This window comes from Bubalus bubalis, chromosome 3 (genome assembly GCF_019923935.1).
Source record: "Bubalus bubalis isolate 160015118507 breed Murrah chromosome 3, NDDB_SH_1, whole genome shotgun sequence".
Taxonomy (NCBI): Eukaryota; Metazoa; Chordata; class Mammalia; order Artiodactyla; family Bovidae; genus Bubalus; species Bubalus bubalis.
The window spans coordinates 104,745,915-104,762,149 of NC_059159.1; the positions used below are offsets into that span (position 1 = coordinate 104,745,915).

Sequence of the window (16,235 nt, forward strand, 5' to 3'; positions counted from 1 at the left end):
GCTGGAGTGGGATCACCCAGTCCAACCCCTCTTGTTTCATGAATTGGGAACCTGAGATCTACAGAAACCAATGAATCCTAATAAGTCCTAATAATTCTAATCAGTTACTCGGCAAAGTTCTGGATGTGCCCTATGGATATTGTAGCATCAATCATTCCCAACCACTATCACAAAAATCCCCATTGTAGAAGGGAAGGGAACTCCAAGGGAAAAACAACAGGCTTCAAGAACAAACATCAAATTTGCCTTGAGACCCCTGCTCCCACCTACTGATATTCAGGCAGAGTATTTTCCTCTTCTTTAAAATGGAGTATGACACTGCCTCCCTGAAAAATTGCAGAGAACCTGCATAGCACTTTAACATTGTGGAGCTCAGCCAATGGCAGTCAAATGGTAATGTTGGAGAGTATACTCAGTCTTTTAGTCACATCTGACTCTTTGGACCGTAGCCCACTAGGCTCCTCTGTCCACGGAATTTTACAGGCAAAAATACTGGAGTGGGTAGCCATTTCCTCCTCCAGGGGATCTTCCTGATCCAGGGATGGAACTGGCATGTCTTGCATCTCCTGCATTACAGGTGGATTCCTTACCACTGAGTCATCAGGGAAGCCTGATGTTGGAGAATCAAGAAGTAATATGTGGACTCTGGACATTGAGGAAAAGAGCCTGGGAGTTGGGAAGTAGGTAGAGTCTGAGGATAAACTCAGAAATCAGTGAAAACCCTTAGGCTGATTGGCACAGTCTACCAATGCCTGCTTTAAGATTTCAGGGCCCATTTGGAAGATGAATGACCTCAGCTAGTCCAACCATTGCAGCTCAGAGAAGTGAGTTTCCTGGAGTTCTCTAGATCCTGCCTAGTGTCACTCATCTAGTTGTTGTTCCTCTCCTGCAGAGAGGAAGAGCAGAGGAAGACAGGTAAAAGAATAAAAAGATGCTGGCCACAGCTTGCCCTGGCCACAGAGTTTTCAGTGAGAAAACTAGACCTCACCCAAATGTGCTGCTTTCTTCCCATCTCCTCTCTTCCAGGTTCTGAGGGTGCACGCAGATTTCATTGTTTCAGTGCTCCTCTAAAGGACATCCTGTAACTACTTGCTCAGGATTCCTGGCACATTGCTGGGCATTAGGAGAGGCATTCAATAAATCATGTGAAAAGGCATATAGCTGGAAGGGTGTTGAGAGAGAAACTCATTTTTTCCAGGGAGAAAATGGAATGAGGATGGGAATTGAAAAGAACTAATAGCATATGCCTTCCTGCTGTTTGGGTGTAAGAGTGGGTAAAACAGAAGATCAATGGTCCACCTGCAGTCCTTCCTACTAAGCACGCTTTCTGGTTCTCTGCTCTAGGTGACCCCCAGGGGCAGCCTATGGGATCTGTTTTCATTCAGCCCCTCTGCTGACTCCTGCTATCTTGCATCACTGAATGGCTCTAAAACCACTTACAGCCACATGAGAGAACCATTTCCTCTTCCTCGAAACTTTAATATAGTCTTTCTTCTCCTGCTGGGCTAGTTCCTGGCTAAAGTTGAATTCCCAGTTTGGAAATGAACACGTGGTTGTATGATTAATACATGCTTGTTGGTAGAATTGGAAGTCTTTCTTCGGAAATATACAGCTGTGGTTCAGACCAAAGACCAGGGTTTAACAGCAGAGAATAGTAGGGACCAAAAAAAAAAAAAAAAAAAAAAAAAACAAAAAACAAAAACAAACCTATACAGTATTAAGGCTCAGTGATCCCAAACTCAGATGACTGTTACCATAGCCGAGCAAGCTAATGTCACCATCTGCAACAGCTGGGTTTCCATAAATACCACCGAGCCTCTTACTCATCAGTGGCATTGTGTCTCCAAAGCCATGTTGGTTTCACAGGACTGCCTGCCTCTTGGCACCGTTTCAGCCTGTGAATATTTTCATTGAAGATTTCCCCATCTGGCAGCTGCCCAGGAAGTCATGCCCTGGTGTGCTTGGTGGTGTCTTTACAAGGGGATCAAGCCACTGAGAGTGTGACACCTGCCTATGGGCTATGCGGCAAATAGCCAGGCAAAGCAAAAGGTCACAGGGCATGGCTGCAAAGAAATAAATGAGTGGCATGCGACAGGTGTAGCTAGGTGACAGAAGCCCATATGGATGTACTATATTCCTTAAAAGCAGAGTCAGAGATCCAAGAAGTGGCAGATTCATAGATGTAGAAATCTTTTTCCCATGTCAGTGAGCTTGCAGAGTTTGGATTGTCCATGGAGCTCCTCATTTGGAATATTCACCCAGCTGATAATAACGTCTTTTCAGCATCCATGAATATCATTGCACCTTCCTGGGCTTGAAAGAGTCAAGCAATCTGATCTCACGCTAGTCTTCAGGAGATGGATAATGAGAAAAGTCAGAGGTGCTCTATCTTCATCCTGGTGACCTCTACTGGATAGCTTAATTGATATGTTTGGGGGAAAGGAGGTGGGTATATGGTAAACATAGGTTTTCATTTTTTTTCCTACTAAAACTGACCTATTATTCCATTTCAACATGAATACTCATTTACGTGTCATGATTTTCATAGGTGATTTCCTGTACTTTTGACAGTTCCAGTATATATTAAACAGTTGGTTTCTCTCCTTTACTGGCAAACTGGAGCAGAGAGGGGAGAAGCACCCTCTGTGCTCTTTGGATGCCAAGTGGATGGTGTCTAGATCAGTGCTCTGCTTATGGTAAGTGCTGAGTAAGTATTTGGTGCGTTGAGTCTAAGCAAACATATAAACATATCCATGAGGGAAGAAGACAGACAATGTGGGGACAGGACTCAGTGTTCCCGTCACCCCCAAGACCACTCCAGCCCCTCACGATGGGAATTAGGGGTCAGCTGAAGTTGCCTGCTTATCTGGGAGGATTGCTATAAGAATGATTCTCGGTCCTTTACTCACTATGCACAACCTTTCTTAGTGAGGGGTAGTTGTAAGGATCTGATGGTGGAGTGGCCAGTTTGACTGTCTGCTAGCTGCACTGCTCTTTGTGTAGTCACTAAGTTGAGTCCAACTCTTTTTGTGACCCCATGGACTCTGCCAGGCTCCTCTGTCCATGGGATTTTCCAGGCAAGAATACTGGAGCAGGTTCCCATTTCCTTCTCCAGAGGATTTTCCTGACCCAGAGATCAAACCCACATCCCCTGCATTACAGGCAGATTCTTTACCACTGAGCCACCTGAGAAGCTTGCATGGCCCTGAACAAATCATCTAACCTCCCCCCCCACCCCCGCCCAAGCCTCAGTTACCTCATCTGTAAAATAGAAAAAAATCATAGAATCTCTCCAGTGTTGGGCTGGGGTCAGCTCTCACTGGATTGCAAAGGCTGATTTTGTGCTTCCTCTTTCAACCTTACAACCTTACAACCTCTGTCCTATACATGGACATCACCAGACGGTCAACACTGAAATCAGATTAATTATATTCTTTGCAGCCAAAGATGGAGAAGATCTATACAGTCAGCAAAAACAAGACCAGGAGCTGACTGTGGCTCAGACCATGAACTCCTTATTGCCAAAATCAGACTTAAATTGAAGAAAGTAGGGAAAACCACTAGACTATTCAGGTATGACCTAAATCAAATCCCTTATGATTATACAGTGGAAGTGAGAAATAGATTTAAGGACCTAGATCTGATAGATAGAGTGCCTGATGAACTGTGGAATGAGGTTCGTGACATTGACAGGAGACAGGGATCAAGACCATCCCCATGGAAAAGAAATGCAAAAAAGCAAAATGGCTGTCTGGGGAGGCCTTACAAATAGCTGTGAAAAGAAGAGAAGCCAAAAGCAAAGGAGAAAAGGAAAGATATAAGCATCTGAATGCAGAGTTCCAAAGAATAGCAAGAAGAGATAAGAAAGCCTTCTTCAGCAATCAATGCAAAGACATAGAGGAAAACAACAGAATGGGAAAGACTAGAGATCTCTTCAAGAAAATTAGAGATACCAAAGGAACATTTCATACAAAGATGGGCTCAATAAAGGACAGAAATGCTATGAACCTAACAGAAGCAGAAGATATTAAGAAGAGATGGCAAAAATACACAGAAGAACTGTACAAAATAGATCTTCACAACCAAGATAATCACGATGGTGTGATCACTGACCTAGAGCCAGACATCCTGGAATGTGAAGTCAAGTGGGCCTTAGAAAGCATCACTACGAACAAAGCTAGTGGAGGTGATAGAATTCCAGTTGAGCTATTCCAAATCCTGAAAGATGACGCTGTGAAAGTGCTGCACTCAATATGCCAGCAAATTTGGAAAACTCAGCAGTGGCCACAGGGCTGGAAAAGGTCAGTTTTCATTCCAATCCCAAAGAAAGGCAATGCCAAAGAATGCTCAAACTACCGCACAATTGCACTCATCTCACACACTAGGAAAGTAATGCTCAAAATTCTCCAAGCCAGGCTTCAGCAATATGTGAACCGTGAACATCCTGATGTTCAAGCTGGTTTTAGAAAAGGCAGAGGAACCAGAGATCAAATTGCAAACATCTGCTGGATCATGGAAAAAGCAAGAGAGTTCCAGAAAAACATCTATTTCTGCTTTATTGACTATGCCAAAGCCTTTGACTGTGTGGATCACAAGAAACTGTGGAAAATTCTTCAAGAGATGGGAATACCATACCACCTGATCTGCCTCTTGAGAAATTTGTATGCAGGTCAGGAAGCAACAGTTAGAACTGGACATGGAACAACAGACTGGTTCCAAAAGGAAAAGGAGTACGTCAAGGCTGTATATTGTCACCCTGTTTATTTAACTTATATGCAGAGTACATCACGAGAAACGCTGGACTGGAAGAATCACAAGCTGGAATCAAGATTGCTGGGAGAAATATCAATAACCTCAGATATGCAGATGACACCACGCTTATGGCAGAAAGTGAAGAGGAACTAAAAAGCCTCTTGATCAAAGTGAAAGTGGAGAGTGAAAAAATTGGCTTAAAGCTCAACATTTAGAAAATGAAGATCATGGCATCCGGTCCCATCACTTCATGGGAAATAGATGGGGAAACAGTGGAAACAGTGTCAGACTTTATTTTTTGGGGCTCCAAAATCACTGCAGATGGTGACTGCAGCCATCAAATTAAAAGACACTTACTCCTTGGAAGGAAAGTTATGACCAACCTAGATAGCATATTCAAAAGCAGAGACATTACTTTGCCAACAAAGGTTCATCTAGTCAAGGCTATGGTTTTTCCTGTGGTCATGTATGGATGTGAGAGTTGGACTGTGGAGAAGGCTGAGCGCCGAAGAATTGATGCTTTTGAACTGTGGTGTTGGAGAAGACTCTTGAGAGTCCCTTGGACTGCAAAGAGATCCAACCAGTCCATTCTAAAGGAGATCAGCCCTGGGATTTCTTTGGAAGGAATGATGCTAAAGCTGAAACTCCAGGACTTTGGGCACCTCATGCGAAGAGTTGACTCATTGGAAAAGACTCTGATGCTGGGAGGGACTGGGGGCTAGAGGAGAAGGGGATGACAGAGGATGAGATGGCTGGATGGCATCACTGACTCGATGGACGTGTCTGAGTGAACTCCGGGAGTTGGTGATGGACAGGGAGGCCTGGCGTGCTGCAATTCATGGGGTCGAAAAGAGACGGACACGACTGAGCAACTGATCTGATCTGATCTTCCAACCTTAAGTTCAGGGAGTTCACATTGGAAAGTTGAATAACCCCTGAGAGTATTTACACCATGGAAATTGGCAAAGGCTACAAATTAGGGCGTTTTTTTTTTTTTCTGGAGAGCCAGCTGTAAAACAATTTGTGGGGAATAAATAATACAAGTTATATTAAAGGGCTTCACAGTGTCTTGCACATAGTAGGCACTTGAGAATTGTAGATTATTACCAGATTTCTGTAGGACTGTAGGACTTTTGATTTACATTTTTACATCTGTGAAACCAGGATGTGACACAATCAGTTCAGTTCAGTTGCTCAGCCGTGTCTGACTCTTTGCAACCCCATGAATCGCAGCACGCCAGGCCTCCCTGTCCATCACCAACTCCCGGAGTTCACTCAGACTCACGTCCATCGAGTCAGTGATGCCATCCAGCCATCTCATCCTCTGTCATCCCCTTCTCCTCCTGCCCCCAATCCCTCCCAGCATCAGAGTCTTTTCCAATGAGTCAACTCTTCGCATGAGGTGGCCAAAGTACTGGAGTTTCAGCTTTAGCATCACTCCTTCCAAAGAAATCCCAGGGCTGATCTCCTTCAGAATGGACTGGTTGGACCTCCTTGCAGTCCAAGGGACTCTCAAGAGTCTTCTCCAACACTGCAGTAGCACATAATCAGTAGCATCTTACAATTATAATTGGCAGTATATTTCCTCAGAAGCTCCCAAAATAATGGCCTATGTAACAGTTGTTCTAAGTCGCTTCAGTTGTGTCCACTTGTGTGACCCTGGACTGTAGACCGCCAGGCTCCTCTGTCCATGGGAGTCTCCAGGCAAGAATACTGCAGTGGGTTGCCATTTCCTTCTCCAGGTATCTTGCTGACCCAGAGATTGAACCCACCTCTCTTGTGTCTCCCGCTTGACAGGCAGGTTCTTTACCACTTGTGCCCCTTAGGTGAAACATTATTATTATTAGCGGCAGCAGCATTATTACACTAGGTCCTTTGTAATAGTTTTGTATGTGATTTTCAGAAGATGAGGGGAAACACACCAAAGTCTTACCAAATCTAGTAGCACCTGTTTGATTGTAGGGGCGATTAAAGTAGAGAAAGTCTAGCTTCCCTAGCTTCGTTTGTCCTTTCCTGTAACTGAGAGCTCTGCCTCCTCCCAACTGCTGTTTTCTATCCCCAAATCCTCCAGCCAAGTCCTGTCTCAGGAGTGATCCGCTGGGACCCTTGGGATGCATGAGTTGCTCCACTGAATGTGACAACACTGAGCAGGTTTGCATCGACAGCCCAACAGCTCACTAGGCACTGGGAGCTGGAGTCCCAGGAAAAGGCACTTCCAGTGACCATGGTGGGCAGATGAAAGAGGCTGGGCTGTCAGGAGCCTTTCCTGACATTAACATTACCCATACCAGTTGCTGCTTGCAAAGCTGCCAGCCTTACAAACCTTTCCTGGTAGGTGATGATGGCTGAGACTCAGTACACATTTGTTGAATAAGCCAGTGAGTGATTAAGTGCATAATAATAACAAAGTTATGCCAAACAGAAATGTTTGAATATATGAAATCATCAAGTATTACTTAGAATGTTGTAGAAGGTACTCAAAAGAGGGATCCCTACTTGCTGGAGGGATCTATTAATAAATTAATAAATTGCCTTAGCTCTTTTAAGGGATAATTTGCTGATGCATTTTAAAACTTAACACATGGAGAGAGGCACTCACACTCGGGCACAAACTGGAGGGCTCCAAGATATTCATGGCTGTGTCATCTCTAGTGGCAAAACCTGTAAGCGGCCTAAATACTAATAAGGGATGGGTTAACTAAACACTGTGTCGCTCACAACCATTCAATGTGCAGCAGTTGGGAAGAATGAGGAGATTTGTATACACTGATGAAGACAGAAATATTAGTTGGAGAAAAAGCATTTTATCAAACACTGTACGTCATATGACGATGTTTACATCTTTAAGACATGAAAGAAGACCTTTTCCCCCCTATATTATTTATATGAGCTTAAATGCCTAAGAAAAGGTAGTAACAGTTACCTCTGGGAAGAGGGATGCAATGTATGGGGAGGGAGGCAGAGCATATGGCCAAGGCAGACTTTAACTTTATTTTTATGTTTAGATTTAAACATTTTACAACCAAAAGGTAGCCATGTGTTATTTGTGTCATCAACATTTTTAAATAAATAAAAGGGAAGCCTGGCTGGTGATTCCTCAGGCAGAGGCATAAATCCTTGCAGCAGCTCTGGGAGCACACTCTCTGCCAGGGACAAGGCTGCCGAGTCTGAACTGTGAGCAGTCAAGCAAGGCGGGAGCTGCTTAGAGAGGTTGTTCTGCCCTGAGAGGTGATGAGCAGAGACCCATGAAGCCAGGAGCCCCTGCAGGGGCTGATGGGACAGCAGTGGCCACAAAGGCCCTGCCTTCCTCCTCCTCTTTTGTGAATGCCTCTGTTGATGGGGTGTGTGTGTGTGTGTGTGTGTGTCTGTGTGTGATTAGGGGAGGGGAGGGGGAATAACAAGGACAAGGGAGGAAAGCGTGAAGGGAGATGAAGGAGAGTGAAGTCATCCAAGACAAACATGCCTACCTGGTCATAGTACCAAGAAGCCAGCCTTTCCACGGCTGAGAATTCGAGGAGTTTAATGGTTTCTCCCCTGCTCCTTCATTTCTCCAACCAAAGGCAAAGTGGTCTGCCTGGGCGGGTTGCTGTTGCTGTTCAGTTACTCAGTCATGTCTGACTCTTTGCGACCCCATGGACTGCAGCATGCCAAACCATCTCCCGGAGTTTGCTCAAACTCATATCCATTGAGTCGGTGATGCTATCCAATCATCTCATCCTCTGTCGCCCCTTCTCCTCCTGCCTTCAGTCTTTCCCAGCATCAGGGTCTTTTCTTATGAGTCATATCTTCAAGACAGGCCAAAGTATTGGAGCTTCAGATTCAGCATCAGTCCTTCCATTGACTACTCAGGGTTGATCTCCTTGCTGTCCAAGGCACTCTCAAGAGGCCTCTCCAGCACCACAATTCAAAAGCATGAATTCTTTGGCACTCAGCCTTCTTTATGGTCCAACTCTCACATCCATACATAACACTGGTAAAAACATAGCTTTGATTAGACAGACCTTTGTTGGCAAAGTGATTTCTCTGCTTTTTAATACATTGTCTAGGTTTGTCATAGCTTTCCTGCCAAGGAGCAAGCATATTTTAATTTCACAGCTGCAGTCACCATCTGCAGTGATTTTGGAGCACAAGTGAATAAAATCTGTCACTGCTTCTACTTGTTTCCCCATCTATTTGCCATTAAGTGAAGATAATCACAAAGGTGTGATCACTCACCTAGAGCCAGACATCCTGGAATGTGAAGTCAAGTGGGCCTTAGAAAGCATCACTACGAACAAAGCTAGTGGAGGTGATGGAATTCCAGTTGAGCTATTCCAAATCCTGAAAGATGATGCTGTGAGAGTGCTGCACTCAATATACCAGCAAATTTGGAAAACTCAGCAGTGGCCACAGGACTGGAAAAGGTCAGTTTTCATTCCAATCCCAAAGAAAGGCAATGCCAAAGAATGCTCAAACTACTGCACAATTGCACTCATCTCACACACTAGGAAAGTAATGCTCAAAATTCTCCAAGCCAGGCTTCAGCAATACGTGAACTGTGAACTTCTACATGATCAAGCTGGTTTTAGAAAAGGCAGAGGAACCAGAGATCAAATTGCCAACATCCGCTGGATCATGGAAAAAGCAAGAGAGTTCCAGAAAAACATCTATTTCTGCTTTATTGACTATGCCAAAGCCTTTGACTGTGTGGATCACCAGAAACCGTGGAAAATTCTTCAAGAGATGGGAATACCAGACCACTTGATCTGCCTCTTGAGAAACCTATATGCAGGTCAGGAAGCAACAGTTAGAACTGGACATGGAACAACAGACTGGTTCCAAATAGGAAAAGGAGTACATCAAGGCTGTATATTGTCACCCTGCTTATTTAACTTCTATGCAGAGTACATCATGAGAAATGCTGGGCTGGAAAAGCACAAGCTGGAATCAAGATTGCCAGGAGAAATATCAATAACCTCAGATATGCAGATGACACCACCCTTATGGCAGAAAGTGAAGAGGAACTAAAAAGCCTCTTGATGAATGTAAAAGAGGAGAGTGAAAAAGTTGGCTTAAAACTCAACATTCAGAAAACGACGATCATGGCATCTGGTCCCATCACTTCATGGGAAATAGATGGGGAAACAGTAGAAACAGTGTCAGACTTTAATTTTTGGGGCTCCAAAATCACTGCAGATGGTGATTGCGGCCATGAAATTAAAAGATGTCTACTCCTTGGAAGGAAAGTTATGACCAACCTAGATAGCATATTGAAAAGCAGAGACATTATTTTGCCAATAAAGTTTCTGTCTAGTCAAGGCTATAGTTTTTCCAGTGGTCATGTATGGATGTGAGAGTTGGACTGTGAAGAAAGCTAAGCGCTGAAGAATTGATGCTTTTGAACTGTGGTGTTGGAGAAGACTCTTGAGAGTCCCTTGGACTGCAAGGAGATCCAACCAGTCCATTCTAAAGGAGATCAGCCCTGGGATTTCTTTGGAAGGAATGATGCTAAAGCTGAAACTCCAGTACTTTGGCCACCTCATGCGAAGAGTTGACTCATTGGAAAAGACTCTGATGCTGGGAGGGATTGGGGGCAGGAGGAAAAGGGGACGACAGAGGATGAGATGGCTGGATGGCATCACCGACTCGATGGATATTAGTTTGAGTGAACTCTGGGAGTTGGTGATGGACAGGGAGGCCTGGCGTGCTGCGATTCATGGGGTCGCAAAGAGTCGGACACGACTGAGCGACTGAACTGAACTGAACTGATTGATATTTCCCACAGCAGTCTTGATTCCAGCATGAGCTTTATCCAGTCCAGCATTTTGCATGAGTCACTCTGCATATAATTTAAATAAGCAGGGTAAGAAAATACAGCCTTGATGTACTCCTTTTTTTTTTTTTTTGAAGCCAGCTCTAAACCTCCTCACCCGAGAATCGCATTGCCAGTTGGGACCTCAAAAAGTTATCTCAGTCACCCCCTACTAGGAAGTTAAAAATTAAGCAGACCTTGGGGAAAAAATCATCACAATACACTCAGAACATTTTTTTTTTCCTTTGGAAACCTAAATATTTTCCCTTCCTTCTTCATAGACCCACATTCTTATTTATTTCCTAAAATTGTCACAGAATGGGATTCTACCATTTGCTTGGTCTGCATCTATCCATCCATCCAATTACACTTATATAGAACCAGCCTCATGTATACATGTATCTCATTATTACGGGGCACTGGGTTTTCAAGGGTGAAGAGTTTTAAGAATGACTTTGAGGACATAATGTTGCCAAATTCTTGGCTCTCTGTGCACCAGTGCCAAACAGAAATACAGAGAGAGTTATGGAGAAGAAAGAAAGAGTGGCTTTATTATTTTGCCAGGCAAAGGGGGAACACAATAGGCTAACAACTCAAGAACTGCTTTTCCCCCTCCTCTGTGAGTAGGGAAAGGTTATATAGTCAGGCAGGAATATGTGGTAAGGATCAAGGCATTAACAGTCTTATAATCTTCTTTCTTCTGCATTTTCTAAAGGATGGGGTTGTTGACAAAATTAGGGTATATGCATGGTCCTAGGTCAAGGTCCAGTGGTCCTCTCCTAATCCTGATGAGCCTCTGCCTCAAGGATGAGCCTCTTGCTGCTTCTCCTTTGATTAGCTACAGTTTTGCCTTTTGGAACTCAGAGAAAGTCATGGAAGCTGGAGGCCTGCCTGCAAGGAATGGGGGACAAAAAGGCCTCTGTGCCCTGGAGTCCCACAGGGACCTGCTCGGCATCAATAATGCAAAAAATGAGTACAAGTGTTAAGTTTCTCCAGGCAAGTATTTGGGGATATGAGTGATGAAGGGTGGGAGAATGATGGGGAAGTGGGGGCAGTGACCAGAGCAAGAACACTCCAGACAAAAGGAAAACATGGGCCGCAATATGCTGCAGCAATTCAAAGTCCCCTGTATTCAGAGAGGAGAAAAGAAAGTATAGGAAACAACCTAAACTCAGTGATGAATAAGCGAATTAGAGTTCCCATAGGATGCTGGGTGAGATTTTACAAAGCACAAGAGCGTCATTCCGAAGGATTTTTAAGCTTGCTAATGAAATGCCAATATAAGGTATGGAGGCAGAAATGCAGTCAAGTGATTTGGAACAGGAAACCAAATTTCTGGATTAAGAGCGTGCTGGTGTTTCTCACTTCCAAGCCAGGGCAGCTGGACAAAGTCTGATGTGCTCAGAGGAATCTCAGCCTTCAACTTGATTTTTCAAACATTTAAGTTATGGAAATCATCCTTTGCAGAAACAAGGTTAAAAAAAAATTGGAATCTGAAAAACTGTTGCATTCTATTTGAGATGTAAATTAAACTTTTTAAGAGGCTTTAAGAGGTAGCTTTTCTGGGATAATTGCATTGCAAGGACTCTGGGCCAATCACTCTTTAACCCAAATGTCACCTAGCTGTGAATATAAAGAGGTGACATCTAAATCTCTGAATCCAACAATGCTCAAGCAAATCTCCAGTGTCCCTTGCCCCTTTATTGCTGGCGGGCTCTGAGCTGTGTCTCTGTGTGGTTGTGGGGACCAGGCATGAGTCCTCTCCCTGTTTGTCTGTTCAGCTCCATTCCACCTGCCTGTAAAGAAAACTCCCAGGAGGTGCCCTGCTTTTGCTGCTGCCCATCGTGTTTGCCAGTTGTCCATGCCCAAGGGCACTGTCTCCAGTGACCCCAAAGCTGTCAGTTCTTGGAAAGCCAAATAGCCATGGTGGTATGAGTGGATCCCCCAACCCTGGAACTACTCTTAGTGATCCACTCCCAGCAGCGACTCTTTGTATGGTCAGTGTCCCCAAAAGTCCCTTATAAAATCAGTTCTGTCACTTCTGGCTTTGGCTAGCAGCACCGCTGAGGCAGTTAGCTGACCTGGCAGGGAACCCAGACCAGACTGTTTCCTAAGGGTCCTCATCTCCCTTCTCTTCCACTGCCTCAGCTCCAAACACTCCTCCCTACTCCCCAAGCTCTGGAAAGAGCCTCTAGGAACTCATCAAACAGACCCAAGGTGGAGGAAAGCTGCCCTGCAGGCAGGGAACAAACATTAGCTTCATCAACCAAAAGCTCTGTGCTGCTGCTGCTGGGGCTTCTAAAGTCATTTGATTGGCTTTAGTAGTCTATAAACGTAAAATAAGGTTTTCGTTAACCTGTGAGAAAAAAAAAAAAAACACAACACACAACTCAAATAGCAACCTGATTTTGTTCCAAGTTGCATTATAGTTGTTCCTCCTAAAGGCTAGGTTAAGGTTAAGGTGACTGAGCTATAAAAACACAATAAATGATATAAAAGCGATAAAGGCATCAACATGCCAAATGGGAAAAGCAGATAGTTTACTGCATGTAAATTAACAGTGTAAATATTTATTATAAACTGATGCAAGACAATAAGCTATCATAATAACAGTTCCTTCAAAGAACCTGTTGGGATGGGCTGAGGTGCACTGGTTAACATTTCTTGGTTATCTACAGGTTCTTACAAATCCTCTTCATTTCTTTTTCTAACTTTTATTTTGGATTAGGGAATAGCCAATTAACTATATTGTGATAATTTCAGGAGAACAGCAAGGCAACCCTCTTCATGTCTGTCTAAAACCAACTTCTTCCAGTTTAGTAAATTCATCAGAGAGAATTTGTTAGGATGAATTCTTTTATTTCTTCACTGCCTAGGAGTGTGTTTCTACTGTGTGCCAGGCAGTACTTTTTGGGTATGATGCACGATTGACTTGATGGGTTTTCTTTTTGTAACTGAGGGACAGAAAGCAACAAACAAACAAAAAAGAAATATTTCTGGGATTTCCCTAGTGGTCCAGTGGTTGGAAGTCTGTCTGCCAATGCAGGGTACATGGGTTCCATCTCCGTTCGGGGAAGATCCCACATGTCTGCAGAGCAACTAAGCCCCAGCGCCGTAACTACTGAAGCTCAGCGCCCCGGAGCTGCGCTGGTCAACGAGAGAAGCCGCTGACTGCAGTGAGAAGCCGTAGGAGCACCGCAACAAACAGTAGGCCCCGCTCTCCGCAACTAGAGAAAGCCAGACGGCAGCAAAGACCTAGGGCAGCCGAAACTGAAAAGAAATAAAAATTTAAAAAGAAACATTTACTATAATGTCAAGCAGTGATGAGTTGTGAGGATAAACAAAGAAACCACAGGTGATAGGGACATTTCAGATAGGGTCAAGGAAGCTTCTCTACGATGGTGACATCTGAGTAGCTGTGGGACTGAAATGCGACAGCACCCATAGGGTTATCTACAGAGAAGCATGTCCAGCAGGGAGTAACAGCAGATGCAAAAGTCCTGAGGTAGGGTGAAGTTTGGGAGGTGATGCCAAGAAGTGGTATTTATGTCATGTGTGCTATAGGTAGGTCGTGATGAGGACTCGGATTTTACTCAGCGTCTTTGATAATTACAGATAATTTCTCACATTAGAATCTATTGACATCCTGATCATTTGCTTAGTGGATGCTATGCTGACCCGCTCAGATATCCTGATCCCTCTTCAAGACCTCCACACCCACCCCTCCTCCGCAGCGGGGAAGGCAGGCTGCAGAAGTCGCAGGCCAAGACCTCTCCAGGAGCTGTGCGTTTAAGGGAGCGGCCTCACGCACGCTGACACGCCCTCCCACGCCCGCGGCAGCCAATGACATGTCAGCGTGGGAACGAGGCTCGGCCCCTTTCCTCAGTTGGAGCTAGCCTGGAGGTCAGCCTGGCTTCTGAGCCTTTTGGACAGTGAGCAGGGGTTGTACCACAGTCCAGCGTCTACTTTGTCCAGTCTTCTGGCCTCATGCCACACAGGTGTTGAATTGTTAGTCGCTCAGTCTAACAATTTAGACCGACTCTTTGTCCGACTCTTTGTGACCCCATGGATTGTAGCCCGCCAGGCTCCTCCGTGGGAGAAGGCAATGGCACCCCACTCCAGCACTCTTGCCTGGAAGATCCCATGGATGGAGGAGCCTGATGGGCTACTGTCCATGGGGTCGCTAAGAGTCGGACACGACTGAGCGACTTCACTTTGACTTTTCATTTTCATGCATTGGAGAAGGAAATGGCAACCTACTCCAGTGTTCTTGCCTGGAGAATCCCAGGGACGGGGGAGCCTGGTGGGCTGCCGTCTATGGGGTCCCATAGAGTCAGACACGACTGAGCAACTTCACTTTGACTTTTCACTTACATACATTGGAGAAGGAAATGGCAACCTACTCCAGTGTTCTTGCCTGGAGAATCCCAGGGACGGGGAAGCCTGGTGAGCTGCCGTCTATGGGGTCGCAGAGAATCGGACACGACTGAAGTGACTTGGCGGCAGCAGCAGCAGCAGCAGGCTCCTCTGTCCATGGGATTTTCCAGGCAAGAATACTGGAGTGGGGTGCCCTTTCCTTCTCCAGGGGATCTTCCCAACCCAGAGATGGAACCTGGGTCTCATATTGTGGGCAGACTCTTTACAGTCTGAACCACCAGGGAAACCCACAGGTGTTGCATATACCCAATAAATCTCTGCCACACAAATCTCAAAATCTGAGAAGCTCCTCTGCCCTGAGGAGCTTAGCTAAGGACACTTCTCAACCACGAAATGCATCCAACAGATTTCTATCTAGATGGAGGAGTAAAAGATGGCCATAGATGTATTCTGACAAGTGAACAGAACTGGTGAGTTAGTTTTTTTAATTATTATTTTCCTGATTTGGATGCCCAGTTTTTGTCATTTGACGCTTTTTCTAAAAGTAGAAGACTGAGAAGAAAGAGGGAGCGAGTGGGGAGTTTTCTGAGTTGGAATCCGGTTTTAATTTTATTCTCAATTAGTTCATTCCGGGATATGGAACACATATTAACTATATTTGGCTAATTGTGAAGAGATGTCACCAGAGTAAGTCTTAAGAAGTTTTTGTCAGCTTGGCTGCTCGCTTTTCTGACTTTTGAAAAATATAAAGGTTTCAAAATAGAGGTAATGCTGTTTATCTTGAAAATTTTTTGTTACTGATAAGTCTTTTCATGTGCCAGCCGGGCTGAATGTTGTGGAGTCATGGGCTATCCAGGTGTTTGATATTACTGCTGCTTGGTACAAAATTGCAACTTGAAGGTCGATCCTCATTTAGCCACTGACACAATTTGTTTCACCACTGTCATGCCACGCTCAGGACAGTCATCAAAATGTGCCCAGTCCCTGTGCTTTAGTGACGTTTAACTCTGCCGCCAGTTATGTCCCTGGTGTTTATTGCACCTTCTTTTTCTCAATGAATCTCCATAGTGTTGGCATGGCTATGTAGCCACCAAAAACGTTCATTTCCCAGGTTCCCTTGTTGTTTGGAGGATCGGAGGAAGGGAGTTGGGGAGATTAGGGGCGTGGGAAGAAGTAGCCAGAAGTCATTTGGTGGGATTTCTGGGAATCATCCTGATGAGGACCTGAGTCACCTGAGGGACACCCATCCGTCTTCTCTCTTGTCCCCCGCCTTGCTCTCTGAGTCACGGGTATCAAACTTGAGGTTGTATTAGAA

General features: G+C 44.8%; 1 long non-coding RNA gene across 1 annotated transcript; it reads right to left on the reverse strand.

Moving 5' to 3' along the window:
* Window positions 1-13,260: 13,260 nt before the first annotated feature.
* Window positions 13,261-14,424, reverse strand: LOC123332414. The gene is made up of 2 exons (XR_006640731.1): window positions 14,171-14,424; window positions 13,261-13,813 (listed from the first exon to the last, which is right to left on the reverse strand). It is a non-coding gene; the product is annotated as an uncharacterized LOC123332414 (long non-coding RNA).
* Between the last annotated feature and the right edge of the window lie 1,811 nt (window positions 14,425-16,235).